This window comes from Salvelinus alpinus, chromosome 8 (assembly GCF_045679555.1).
Source record: "Salvelinus alpinus chromosome 8, SLU_Salpinus.1, whole genome shotgun sequence".
Lineage (NCBI taxonomy): Eukaryota > Metazoa > Chordata > Actinopteri > Salmoniformes > Salmonidae > Salvelinus > Salvelinus alpinus.
The window spans coordinates 9,527,551-9,542,858 of NC_092093.1; the positions used below are offsets into that span (position 1 = coordinate 9,527,551).

At 42.8% G+C, this 15,308-nt stretch overlaps 1 long non-coding RNA gene across 1 annotated transcript; it reads left to right on the forward strand.

Annotated features, from left to right (window-relative positions):
• The first annotated feature begins 8,547 nt into the window (after window positions 1-8,547).
• LOC139582520 (uncharacterized) lies at window positions 8,548-10,334 on the forward strand. The gene is made up of 4 exons (XR_011676374.1): window positions 8,548-9,044; window positions 9,331-9,423; window positions 9,525-9,608; window positions 9,835-10,334. It is a non-coding gene; the product is annotated as an uncharacterized lncRNA (long non-coding RNA).
• Window positions 10,335-15,308: the final 4,974 nt, after the last annotated feature.

Genomic DNA, 15,308 nt, shown 5'->3' on the forward strand with positions numbered 1-15,308 from the left:
TTATTGCACACAGAGTGAGTCCATGCAACTTATTATGTCACTTGTTAAGCAAAATTTTACTCCTGAACTTATTTAGGCTTACCATAACAAAAGGGTTGAATACTTATATACTCAAGATATTTCAGCGTTTCATTTTTTATTGATTTGTCGAAATATCTAAAAACATAATTCAAATCAAATCAAATTTTATTAGTCACATACACATGGTTAGCAGATGTTAATGCGAGTGTAGCGAAATGCTTGTGCTTCTAGTTCCGACAATGCAGTAATAACCAACAGTAATCTAACCTAACAATTCCACACTACTACCTTACACACACACACAAGTGTAAGGGATAAAGAATATGTACATAAAGATATATGGATGAGTGGTGGTACAGAACGGCATGGCAGATGCAGTAGATGGTATAGAGTACGGTATATACATATGAGATGAGTACTGTAGGGTATGTAAACATAAAGTGGCATAGTTTAAAGTGGCTAGTGGTACATGTATTGCATAAAGATGGCAAGATGCAGTAGATGATATAGAGTACAGTATATATACATATGAGATGGGTAATGTAGGGTATGTAAACATTGTATTAAGTGGCATTGCTTAAAGTGGCTAGTGGTACATTTTTACATAATTTCCATCAATTCCCATTTTTAAAGTGGCTGGAGTTGAGTCAGTATGTTGGCAGCGGCCGCTAAATGTTAGTGGTGGCTGTTTAACAGTCTGATGGCCTTGAGATAGAAGCTGTTTTTCAGTCTCTCGGTCCCTGCTTTGATGCACCTGTACTGACCTCGCCTTCTGGATGATAGCGGGGTGAACAGGCAGTGGCTTGGGTGGTTGTTGTCCTTGATGATCTTTATGGCCTTCCTGTGACATCGGGTGGTGTAGGTGTCCTGGAGGGCAGGTAGTTTGCCCCTGGTGATGCGTTCTGCAGACCTCACTACCCTCTGGAAAGCCTTACGGTTGTGGGCGGAGCAGTTGCCGTACCAGGCGGTGATACAGCCCGACAGGATGCTCTCGATTGTGCATCTGTAGAAGTTTGTGAGTGCTTTTGGTGACAAGCCGAATTTCTTCAGCCTCCTGAGGTTGAAGAGGCGCTGCTGCGCCTTCTTCACAACGCTGTCTGTGTGGGTGGACCAGTTCAGTTTGTCCGTGATGTGTACACCGAGGAACTTAAAACTTTCCACCTTCTCCACTACTGACCCGTCGATGTGGATAGGGGGGTGGTCCCTCTGCTGTTTCCTGAAGTCCACAATCATCTCCTTTGTTTTGTTGACGTTGAGTATGAGGTTATTTTCCTGACACCACACTCCGAGGGCCCTCACCTCCTCCCTGTAGGCCGTCTCGTCGTTGTTGGTGATCAAGCCTACCACTGTAGTGTCATCCGCAAACTTGATGATTGAGTTGGAGGCGTGCATGGCCACGCAGTCGTGGGTGAACAGGGAGTACAGGAGAGGGCTCAGAACGCACCCTTGTGGGGCCCCAGTGTTGAGGATCAGCGGGGTGGAGATGTTGTTACCTACCCTCACCACCTGGGGGCGGCCCGTCAGGAAGTCCAGGACCCAGTTGCACAGGGCGGGGTCGAGACCCAGGGTCTCGAGCTTGATGACGAGTTTGGAGGGTACTATGGTGTTAAATGCTGAGCTGTAATCGATGAACAGCATTCTCACATGGGTATTCCTCTTGTCCAGATGGGTTAGGGCAGTGTGCAGTGTGGTTGCGATTGCGTCGTCTGTGGACCTATTGGGTCGGTAAGCAAATTGGAGTGGGTCTAGGGTGTCCGGTAGGGTGGAGGTGATATGGTCCTTGACTAGTCTCTCAAAGCACTTCATGATGACGGAAGTGAGTGCTACGGGGCGGTAGTCGTTTAGCTCAGTTACCTTAGCTTTCTTGGGAACAGGAACAATGGTGGCCCTCTTGAAGCATGTGGGAACAGCAGACTGGGATAAGGATTGATTGAATATGTCCGTAAACACACCAGCCAGCTGGTCTGCGCATGCTCTGAGGACGCGGCTGGGAATGCCGTCTGGGCCTGCAGCCTTGCGAGGGTTAACACGTTTAAATGTTTTACTCACCTCGGCTGCAGTGAAGGAGAGCCCGCAGGTTTTGGTAGGGGGCCGTGTCAGTGGCACTGTATTGTCCTCAAAGCGGGCAAAAAAGTTGTTTAGCCTGTCTGGGAGCAAGACATCCTGGTCCTCGACGGGGCTGGTTTTCTTTTTGTAATCCGTGATTGACTGTAGACCCTGCCACATACCTCTTGTGTCTGAGCTGTTGAATTTCGACTCGATTTTGTCTCTGTACTGAGACTTGGCCTGTTTGATTGCCTTGCGGAGAGAATAGCTACACTGTTTGTATTCGGTCATGCTTCCGGTCACCTTGCCCTGGTTAAAAGCAGTGGTTCGCGCTTTCAGTTTCACGCGAATGCTGCCGTCAATCCACGGTTTCTGGTTTGGGAATGTTTTTATCGTTGCTGTGGGTACGACATCGTCAATGCACTTCCTAATGAACTCGCTCACCGAATCAGCATATTCGTCAATATTGTTGTTGGACGCGATGCGGAACATATTCCAATCTGCGTGATCGAAGCAGTCTTGAAGCGTGGATTCAGATTGGTCGGACCAGCGTTGAACAGACCTGAGCGCGGGAGCTTGTTGTTTGAGTTTTTGTTTGTAGGCTGGAATCAACAAAATGGAGTCGTAATTCCACTTTGACATTATGAACCAGTGGGCTCCCGAGTAGCGCAACAGTCTAAGTGCACTGTGTCTCAGTGCTAGAGGCGTCACTACAGACCCTGGTTCCATTCCAGGCTGTATCACAACCGGCCGTGATTGGGAGTCCCATAGGGCGGTGCACAATTGGCCCAGCGTCGTCTGGGTTTGGCCGGTGTAGGCCGTCATTGTAAAATAAGTATTTGTTCTTAACTGACTTGCCTAGTTAAATAAAACATTCTGGGGTATTGTGTGTAAGCCAGTGACACAAAATCTAAATGGAATCCATTTTAAATTCAGGCTGTAACAACCAAAATGTGGGAAAAGTCAAGGGGTGTGAATACTTTCTGATGGCTCTGTATTCACATAGACACAATCCATTCACACTTACATGGTCAGGAACATACACAACATACAGGGGCGGCAGCGTAGCCTAGTGGTTAGAGCGTTGGACCAGTAACTGAAAGGGTTGTAAGCTGACAAGGTACAAATCTGTCGTTCTGCCCCTGAACAAGGCAGTTAACCCACTGTTCCTAGGCCGTCATTGAAAAATAAGAATTTGTTCTTAACTGACTTGCCTAGTAAAATAAAACAAAAAAATACACAAAATTCATACCTCGTAGCTCTACCACCACGTTTCAGTCAATAGTGCATAGCTATCATTCAACTGGTGTGTAGGATACCTCACATTCCCCATGATGCATCAGTTTTTGAACATATTTATTTTATGTATTAGTAAATGTCAACTTGTTTTATAGGCTTCCCTTCGACTTTGTATATCATTCCAAACTTTTCATGTAAAACTCCAAATGATTTATAAAATGATTCAGGTTCTTCCATGTCAACAATATGTTAATAGATTGCACTGAACACAGGTAATATACTGTATATTTCATATAGATTTCTTATAGGACTATTGGATAGATTTGAAGAACCCTGAAGGAAACCTATAGCCTGAAATACAATCCTGAAATATAGTGGCAGAAGACCTGAAGATGTTAAATCTCTCTATATATATAATAAGTATTTAATGCAAAAACGAATTACAGTGTCACGACAGGAAATGTCTTACAAGCAATTTTATTATTTTGTTTTGTGCTTTTTTATTTTTTTTATATTGTTTCTCCACAGACAATCATGAAGTAAAGTAAATGTATGGGCTACTTCCCAAATGGCATCCTATTCCTTGTTTAGTGCTCTACTGCGGCCCATACGCTGCCGTGGCCCATACACTACCATGGCCCATACACTACCATGGCCAATACGCTGCCGTGGCCCATACACTACCATGGCCCATACGCTACCGTTGGCCATACGCTACCGTGGCCCATGCGCTACCGTGGCCCATACACTACCATGGCCCATACACTACCATGGCCCATACACTACCGCGGCCCATACGCCGCCATGGCCCATACACTACCGTGGCCCATACGCTGCCGTGGCCCATACGCTGCCGTGGCCCATATACTACCGTGGCCCATACACTACCTTGGCCCATACACTACCGCGGCCCATACGCCGCCGTGGCCCATACACTACCGCGGCCCATATACTACCATGGCCCATACACTACCGTGGCCCATACGCTACCGTGGCCCATACGCTACCGTGGCCCATATACTACCGTGGCCCATACGCTACCGCGGCCCATACACCGCCGTGGCCCATACACTACCGTGGCCCATACACTACCGTGGCCCATACGCTACCGTGGCCCATACGCTACCACGGCCCATACGCTACCGTGGCCCATACGCTACCGCGGCCCATACACCGCCGTGGCCCATACACTACCGTGGCCCATACACTACCGCGGCCCATATACTACCATGGCCCATACACTACCGTGGCCCATACGCTACCACGGCCCATACGCTACCGTGGCCCATACACTACCGTGGCCCATATACTACCACGGCCCATACGCTACCACGGCCCATACGCTACCGTGGCCCATACACTACCGTGGCCCATATACTACCACGGCCCATACGCTACCACGGCCCATACGCTACCGTGGCCCATACACTACCGTGGCCCATATACTACCACGGCCCATATACTACCACGGCCCATATACTACCACGGCCCATATACTACCACGGCCCATACACTACCGCGGCCCATACGCCGCCATGGCCCATACACTACCGTGGCCCATACGCTGCCGTGGCCCATACGCTGCCGTGGCCCATATACTACCGTGGCCCATACACTACCATGGCCCATACACTACCGCGGCCCATACGCCGCCGTGGCCCATACACTACCGCGGCCCATATACTACCGTGGCCCATACACTACCGTGGCCCATACGCTACCGTGGCCCATACGCTACCGTGGCCCATATACTACCGTGGCCCATACGCTACCGCGGCCCATACGCCGCCGTGGCCCATACACTACCGTGGCCCATACGCTACCGTGGCCCATACACTACCGTGGCCCATACAATACCGCGGCCCATACGCTACCGCGGCCCATACGCTACCGCGGCCCATACGCTACCGTGGCCCATACGCTACCGTGGCCCATATGCTACCGTGGCCCATACGCTACCGTGGCCCATACGCTACCGTGGCCCATACACTACCGTGGCCCATACGCTACCGTGGCCCATACGCTACCGTGGCCCATACGCTACCGTGGCCCATATACTACCATGGCCAAAAGTTTTAGAACACCTACTCATTCAAGGGTTTTTCAATATTTTTTACCATTTTCTACAATATTGTAGAATAATAGTGAAGACATCAAAACTATGAAATAACACATATGGAATCATGTAGTAACCAAAAAAGTGTTAAACAAATCAAAATATATTTTATATTTGAGAATCTTTAAATAGCCACCCTTTGCCTTGATGACAGCTTTGCACACTCTTGGCATTCTCTCAACCAGCTTCACCTGGAATGCTGTTCCAACTGTCTTGAAGGATTTCCCACATATGCTGAGCACTTGTTGGCTGCTTTTTCTTCACTCTGCGGTCCGACATGCCAAACCATCTCAATTTGAGGTCGGGGGATTGTGGAGGCCAGGTCATCTGATGCAGCACTCCATCACTTTCCTTCTTGGTCAAATAGCCCTTACACAGCCTGGAGGCATGTTGGGTCATTGTTCTGTTGAAAAACATATGATAGTCCCACTAAGCCCAAACCAGATGAGATGGCGTATCGCTGCAGAATGCTGTGGTAGCCATGCTGGTTAAGTGTGCCTTGAATTCTAAATAAATCACAGACAGTGTCACCAGCAAAGCACCCCCACACCATAACACCTCCTCCTCCATGCTTCACGGTGGGAAATACACAGATCATCCGTTCCCCCACACAGTGTCTCACAAAGACATGGTGGCTGGAACCAAAAATCTCCAATTTGGACTCCAGACCAAAGGACAAATTTCAACTGTATAGCCAGTTTCATCGTAGCGCTTAATGGTTTTTGCAACTGCACTTGAATAAACTTTCAACGTTTTTTAAATGTTCTGTATTGACTGACCTTCATGTCTTAAAGTAATGATGGACTGTCATTTCTCTTTACTTATTTGAGCTCTTCTTGCCATAAAATGGACTTGGTATTTTACCAAATAGGGCTATCTTCTGTATACCACCCCTACCTTGTCACATTGAAATGCATTCCAGGTGACAATCTCATGAAGCTGGTTGAGAGAATGCCAAGAGTGTACAAAGTTGTCATCAAGGCAAAGGGTGGCTAAGAATCTGAAATATAAAATGTATTTTTATTTGGTTACTACACTTTTTTGGTTACTACATGATACCATATGTGTTATTTCATAGTTTTGATGTCTTCAATATTATTCTACATTGTAGAAAATAGTAAAAATAAAGAAAAACCCTTGAATGAGTAGGTGTTCTAAAACTTTTGACCGGTAGTGTATTTAAGGAATTGGGTGCCATTTGAGATGCATCCATGATGCCAATAACATTTTAGTATTTTAGATTTCTTCCCCCCTCATGTCAGCCATTTTAACAACATGTCTTCTTGTTTATATCACCATGCCAACTTCCCACTCCAAGAAATGTATGTGTCAATATCATTTTGTTTTATATTGGAGACCATCAATTTTATATGGATATCATATTGTGTCAGTTTTGGGTACTTTGTTGAAAGTTTGTATGTTCGTTTTTGTGTTGAAATAAAGATTTTAAAGAAGTCCTTACTTACCCCTGACAATGAATTAGTTTGAGCTGGTTTGCGTTATACTCAGAAGTTAACCTCACCCCAGACACTCCACTTCGAGGGTTTACATGAGATGGCTGTGCTTTTAAATAGTTTCACCTTGCTTTGTTGAATGTAGTCCTTGTACGTTGCTCTGGAGAGCATCTGCTAGAATGGCTACAGTGCAAAGATGTGTCAAACTTTTCAATTTGGAGTGTAAGAACTATGCAGACTATAACATCTACATCTACAGGCTATAACATCTACATCTGCAGGCTATAACATCTACAGGCTATAACATCTACAGGCTATAACATCTGCAGGCTATAACATCTACAGGTTATAACATCTACAGGCTATAACATCTGCAGGCTATAACATCTGCAGGCTATAACATCTGCAGGCTATAACATCTACAGGTTATAACATCTACAGGCTATAACATCTGCAGGCTATAACATCTACAGGTTATAACATCTGCAGGCTATAACATCTGCAGGCTATAACATCTACAGACTATAACATCTACAGGTTATAACATCTACAGGCTATAACATCTACAGACTATAACATCTACAGGTTATAACATCTACAGGCTATAACATCTACAGGCTATAACATCTACAGGCTATAACATCTGCAGGCTATAACATCTGCAGGTTATAACATCTGCAGGCTATAACATCTGCAGGTTATAACATCTACAGACTATAACATCTACAGACTATAACATCTACATCTGCAGGCTATAACATCTGCAGGCTATAACATCTACAGGCTATAACATCTACAGGCTATAACATCTACAGACTATAACATCTACATCTGCAGACTATAACATCTACAGGTTATAACATCTACAGGCTATAACATCTACAGGCTATAACATCTACAGACTATAACATCTACAGACTATAACATCTGCAGGCTATAACATCTACAGGCTATAACATCTACAGACTATAATATCTACAGACTATAACATCTACAGGCTATAACATCTACAGACTATAACATCTACAGGCTATAACATCTACAGACTATAACATCTACAGACTATAACATCTACAGACTATAACATCTACAGACTATAACATCTACAGACTATAACATCTACAGGCTATAACATCTGCAGACTATAACATCTACAGGCTATAACATCTACAGGCTATAACATCTACAGACTATAACATCTACAGACTATAACATCTACAGACTATAACATCTACAGACTATAACATCTACAGACTATAACATCTACAGGCTATAACATCTACAGACTATAACATCTACAGACTATAACATCTGCAGGCTATAACATCTACAGACTATAACATCTACAGGCTATAACATCTACAGGCTATAACATCTACAGACTATAACATCTACAGACTATAACATCTACAGACTATAACATCTGCAGGCTATAACATCTACAGACTATAACATCTACAGGCTATAACATCTACAGACTATAACATCTGCAGACTATAACATCTACAGACTATAACATCTGCAGGCTATAACATCTACAGACTATAACATCTACAGGCTATAACATCTACAGACTATAACATCTGCAGACTATAACATCTACAGGCTATAACATCTACAGGCTATAACCATAGGCGGAAATCCCAGGGGGGACAGGGGGGACACGACCCCCCCATCCTGGGGAAAATATGATTTGTCCCCCCCAATATATCACTGTAAACATAACTATGTAATTTCAATAATATTAATAATACGCAATGAAAGCACTTGTGCTGATTATAGACACTTAATAGCGCGTTTTTAAATTTCACAAGATTGCGACCCCCCCGCCCTTTGCCTCACAATGGTTTGATCCACTGCCAGTTCTTTAGCTGGCAAGGTAATAGAGGGCTCGTATCTACTGTCAGAAAGGCACTCAGTGTACGTAACTGACGTGAGGTTAATCCAGTCAATCGCGCTTTAGCAATGTATATATTTTTTTAATGTTGCAGGGTTCACACACTAGCTGAATTTGCAGAGCTAGCGCGCAAACTAAAGCAAACATTAACTATCAAGCTAGCTAGTACCTATTCCATTTATGTGGCGTCGTCAAAGATGGAATATTTGCTATCGTCAGTTTATTCCAAGATTAGCATGCAGCTGTAGTGCTTCAAAGTCCCTGTGATAAGGTTAGCGATAAACTGAAGTCCAAACTGAACAGAACTACACTCTCTTATACCATTGTCTTAAATATATTTAATGGTCTCGTTGCAAAAGCTAAATTGTCGCTAGTGATTATTATTATTTTTTTCACCTTTAACCAGGTAGCAAAGATTATAGCAAACACCACAGAAACGGAATTGGTGCTCGCTAGCTTTGCAAATTCAGCTATTGTTGGAAGCCTGCCAATATGAAACAAACTATGTTAAAATTTCAAAACGTTGCAGCATGTGTTGTGTAAATGTTTGTGTGCAGCTAGACCGGTCAGCCAGCCAGCCAGGTAGAAAAATGTCAGAAAAAAGTAAAAAGACGGACATCAGAGTATTTTTCAGTACACCAAAACGCAAAGTAAGAACTCTAGTAGCCTAATATCTCAAAGACCAGTTGATAAAATGTTCATAAGAAAGAAGTGAAATGCTAATGGAAATATTTCACAATGATGTCATTAGGCAGAGCAGGCAACAGATGGCACACAGACAGCAGAGTTGGGGACAGATATGCAGGGACAGACTGGCAGAGACAGGGAGTCTCAGGTAAGTTTGTTGAGTCTTTGTTTGGCAACATTATGAAAGGTTCTCAATTTTTTTGATTTGTAAAATAGGGACATAATTGGAAAATGCCATGAATACCCCCACTCTCAATTTAAACTGGTGACTGAACCAAGATTTGTTTAAGGCAATGGTATTGCTGTTGTGATTAATTGTGTAGTTTTGGGTACCGGTAGTTAGGAGTACAGCAAACACCTTATTTCTTTTCTAGGAGACAGACTGAGTCAGTGAGGGTGGTGAAAGGGAAAGAGCCAAGGAGAGAGACTTCAGAGGACAGTGTCACAGCCACGGCAGGACCAGGTGTCACCCTTGTTGCCAGCAGCACCAGTATAGGGGACAGTGGCACAGCATCGTCCAGTTACCTCAGTGATGACACAAAACCATATCAGCCACACCCACAATTTATAGAACCGCAAACTCTTGCAAACGTTTCAAGAGAGAGGAACACTGCACTGATAAGGAACATTGCTATAACTATTATTATTATTATTATTATAATGATTTAAACAAGTTGGGACAACCCTTCAGTTAACTACTGTACCTAACAATTATCCAGTAGTAGTGATTATGGTCCCTCAATATACATTTAACATATTACAACATAGTCTATGTGTTACAGCACTACTTTTGGTGTCCCCCTCAGGAATTGCTCCTGAGAAAATTTCATGTAATTGTCCCCTCCAAGGTTGATATCAGATTTTCGCCCCTGGCTATAACATCTGCAGGCTATAACATCTGCAGGTTATAACATCTGCAGGCTATAACATCTACAGGCTATAACATCTGCAGGCTATAACATCTACAGACTATAACATCTACAGGCTATAACATCTACAGACTATAACATCTACAGACTATAACATCTACAGGCTATAACATCTGCAGGCTATAACATCTGCAGGCTATAACATCTACAGGCTATAACATCTACAGGTTATAACATCTACAGGCTATAACATCTACAGACTATAACATCTACAGACTATAACATCTACATCTACAGGCTATAACATCTACAGGCTATAACATCTACAGACTATAACATCTGCAGGCTATAACATCTACAGGCTATAACATCTACAGGCTATAACATCTACAGACTATAACATCTACAGGCTATAACATCTACAGGTTATAACATCTACAGACTATAACATCTACAGACTATAACATCTACAGACTATAACATCTACAGGCAATAACATCTACAGGCTATAACATCTACAGACTATAACATCTACAGACTATAACATCTACAGACTATAACATCTACAGACTATAACATCTACAGACTATAACATCTACAGGCTATAACATCTGCAGACTATAACATCTACAGACTATAACATCTACAGGCTATAACATCTGCAGACTATAACATCTACAGACTATAACATCTACAGACTATAACATCTGCAGACTATAACATCTACAGACTATAACATCTACAGACTATAACATCTACAGGCTATAACATCTACAGACTATAACATCTACAGGTTATAACATCTACAGGCTATAACATCTACAGGCTATAACATCTACAGGCTATAACATCTACAGACTATAACATCTACAGGCTATAACATCTACAGGCTATAACATCTACAGACTATAACATCTGCAGGTTATAACATCTACAGGCTATAACATCTACAGACTATAACATCTGCAGGCTATAACATCTACAGACTATAACATCTACAGACTATAACATCTACAGACTATAACATCTACAGGCTATAACATCTACATCTGCAGACTATAACATCTACAGGTTATAACATCTACAGGCTATAACATCTACAGACTATAACATCTACAGACTATAACATCTACAGACTATAACATCTACAGGCTATAACATCTACATCTGCAGACTATAACATCTACAGGTTATAACATCTACAGGCTATAACATCTACAGACTATAACATCTGCAGGCTATAACATCTGCAGGCTATAACATCTACAGGTTATAACATCTACAGGCTATAACATCTACAGACTATAACATCTACATCTGCAGACTATAACATCTACAGGTTATAACATCTACAGGCTATAACATCTACAGGCTATAACATCTACATCTGCAGACTATAACATCTACAGGTTATAACATCTACAGGCTATAACATCTACAGGCTATAACATCTACAGACTATAACATCTACATCTGCAGACTATAACATCTACAGGCTATAACATCTACAGACTATAACATCTACAGGCTATAACATCTACAGACTATAACATCTGATGTTGGTCTCTATAAACCGGATGCAACCCTGAAGTTGGTCTCTATAAACCGGATCCAACCCTGATGTTGGTCTCTATAAACCGGATTCAACCCTGATGTTGGTCTCTACAAACCGGATTCAACTCTGATGTTTGTCTCTATAAACCGGATCCAACCCTGATGTTGGTCTCTATAAACCGGATTCAACCCTGATGTTTGTCTCTATAAACCGGATTCAACCCTGATGTTGGTCTCTATGAACCGGATTCAACCCTGATGTTGGTCTCTACAAACCGGATTCAACCCTGATGTTTGTCTCTATAAACCGGATTCAACCCTGATGTTGGTCTCTATAAACCGGATCCAACCCTGATGTTTGTCTCTATAAACCGGATTCAACCCTGATGTTGGTCTCTATGAACCGGATTCAACCCTGATGTTGGTCTCTACAAACCGGATTCAACCCTGATGTTTGTCTCTATAAACCGGATCCAACCCTGATGTTGGTCTCTATAAACCGGATTCAACCCTGATGTTTGTCTCTATAAACCGGATTCAACCCTGATGTTGGTCTCTATGAACCGGATTCAACACTGATGTTGGTCTCTACAAACCGGATCCAACTCTGATGTTGGTCTCTATAAACCGGATTCAAACCTGATGTTGGTCTCTATAAACGGATTCAACCCTGATGTTGGTCTCTATAAACCAGATCCAACCCTGATGTTGGTCTCTATAAACCAGATCCAACCCTGATGTTGGTCTCTATAAACCGGATCCAACCCTGATGTTGGTCTCTATAAACCAGATCCAACCCTGATGTTGGTCTCTATAAACCGGATCCAACCCTGATGTTGGTAAACCGGATCCCACCCTGATGTTGGTAAACCGGATCCAACCCTGATGTTGGTCTCTATAAACCAGATCCAACCCTGATGTTGGTCTCTATAAACCAGATCCAACCCTGATGTTGGTCTCTATAAACCAGATCCAACACTGATGTTGGTCTCTATAAACCAGATCCAACCCTGATGTTGGTCTCTATAAACCAGATCCAACCCTGATGTTGGTCTCTATAAACCAGATCCAACCCTGTGTTGGTCTCTATAAACCGGATCCAACCCTGATGTTGGTAAACCGGATCCAACCCTGATGTTGGTAAACCGGATCCAACCCTGATGTTGGTCTCTACAAACCAGATCCAACCCTGATGTTGGTCTCTATAAACCAGATCCAACCCTGATGTTGGTCTCTATAAACCGGATCCAACCCTGATGTTTGTCTCTATGAACCGGATCCAACCCTGATGTTGGTCTCTATAAACCAGATCCAACCCTGATGTTTGTTTCTATAAACCGGATTCAACCCTGATGTTGGTCTCTATGAACCGGATCCAACCCTGATGTTGGTCTCTACAAACCAGATCCAACCCTGATGTTGGTCTCTATAAACCGGATCCAACCCTGATGTTGGTCTCTACAAACCGGATTCAACCCTGATGTTTGTCTCTATAAACCGGATTCAACCCTGATGTTGGTCTCTATAAACCGGATCCAACCCTGATGTTGGTCTCTATAAACCAGATCCAACCCTGATGTTGGTCTCTATAAACCGGATTCAACCATTGATGTTGGTCTCTATAAACCAGATCCAACCCTGATGTTGGTCTCTATAAACCGGATCCAACCCTGATGTTGGTCTCTATAAACCAGATCCAACCCTGATGTTGTTCTCTATAAACCAGATCCAACCCTGATGTTGGTCTGTATAAACCGGATCCACCAATTCATGAACCATCTAAATATCCAGTTTGCATCCGGTTTATGGAGACCAACATCACATGCCACGATGATCTGGACCAGACTGCCGAATCCAGTCAAAGGCAATAATCTGTGGATTAACTCATGTTAAATGTAGTAATGAATAAATTGGCAAAATGTCTTTAAATGGACAATTCTGTGAACCGTCTTGTTCAAGTTTTAAATTTATACAATAACTGTTAGCAAAGGTGTCAGCTAGAGATGACGTGCAGGAGCTTGCTGGGATTTGTAGTTTTGCATAATGTCTACTTTGATACTAATTGGTATTTTCAAATCGGGGAGTAAATAGAGCCGAATATATTGATAAAATGCACCTTGTCCGAGACAGATTTACATGATTATCAAAACCTCATGCCACGGAAAAACTACCTGAAACACAGCCCTTATTTTAAGTGTTTCTAAAATCCCCTATAGGGAAAATGAATGGTGGAAAAAAGATTGGAATCCTTTCCCTGTTTAACTGCTAGGTTTTATGGGTATTATGACACCTCCACTGTGGGGCTCTATAGACTGGAACCTTGGCCCCTTGGATTTTGAACCTGTACTTCTTATCTGAACCACTAGGTGGCATCCCATCCATTCGTATTCAATGGCCAAGATTCAATGCGAACGCGCTTCGTCTGCTATATGCACCATTTAAAGGTAGTTGCCGATTGAGACGACATATACAGTGTTCATCGTGAATGCAGTCTCCGCGAACACGGGAACATTCCCTTTAAAGGTGGGTAGCCGGAAAAAATCGCATACAGATTGATTTCAGTGAAGTCTGAAAAACAAGCTATTTCTGCAAAACATCGATAAACATCAGCTGCATTTGTGTCATTGTCCTTTTTTTTATTATGATACTGTATATAATTTACAACTACAGTGTAAAATGCTGTCCATATATACTGTATACTCAACCGTCACCGTTCCCATATAAGATAGCCTTTTCAGTGCCCTGTACCCCCGACAGAGGTGGGCTCGATTGGAATGTGGGGGTAGCGTTCCATATTACGTTCCATATTGCACCCTATCCCCTATTTAGTGCCCTACTTTTGACCAGGACTGATAGGGAGCTGGTCAGAAGGAGTGCACTATAGAGAATAGGGTGCCATTTGTGATGGACACTTGGAATGTTAACAAGGTCATGGTCTCCATAACAATGTGATTCAATAAAAAGTCTGCATGTCCATAGAAAATCAAGACTGAAAAGCCTAACAGATTTTCCAAACATGTATTCAATCAATATGTTCCATTCCTTTCCCCCTCCCATGTCCATATACAGTGCATTCGTAAACTATTCAGACCCCTTCACCGTTTCCACAGCCTTATTCTAAAATGGATTAAATTTAAAAAAAAATTACCTCATCAATCGACACACAATACCCCGTAATGACAAAGTGAATTTCCATTATATTTTATTTGTAATAAATTTGCAAAAATGTCTAAAAACCTGTTTTTGCTTTGTCATTGTGGGCTATTGTAGGTAGATTGATGAGAGGGGAAAAAAACAATTACATCTGTTTTAGAGTAAAGCTGTAACGTAACGAAATGTAGAAAAAGTGAAGTGGTCTGAATACTTTCCGAATGCACTGTAGGCAGTCCCCAGTGAGTGTACTCATTATAACGTCAGTCAAAGCG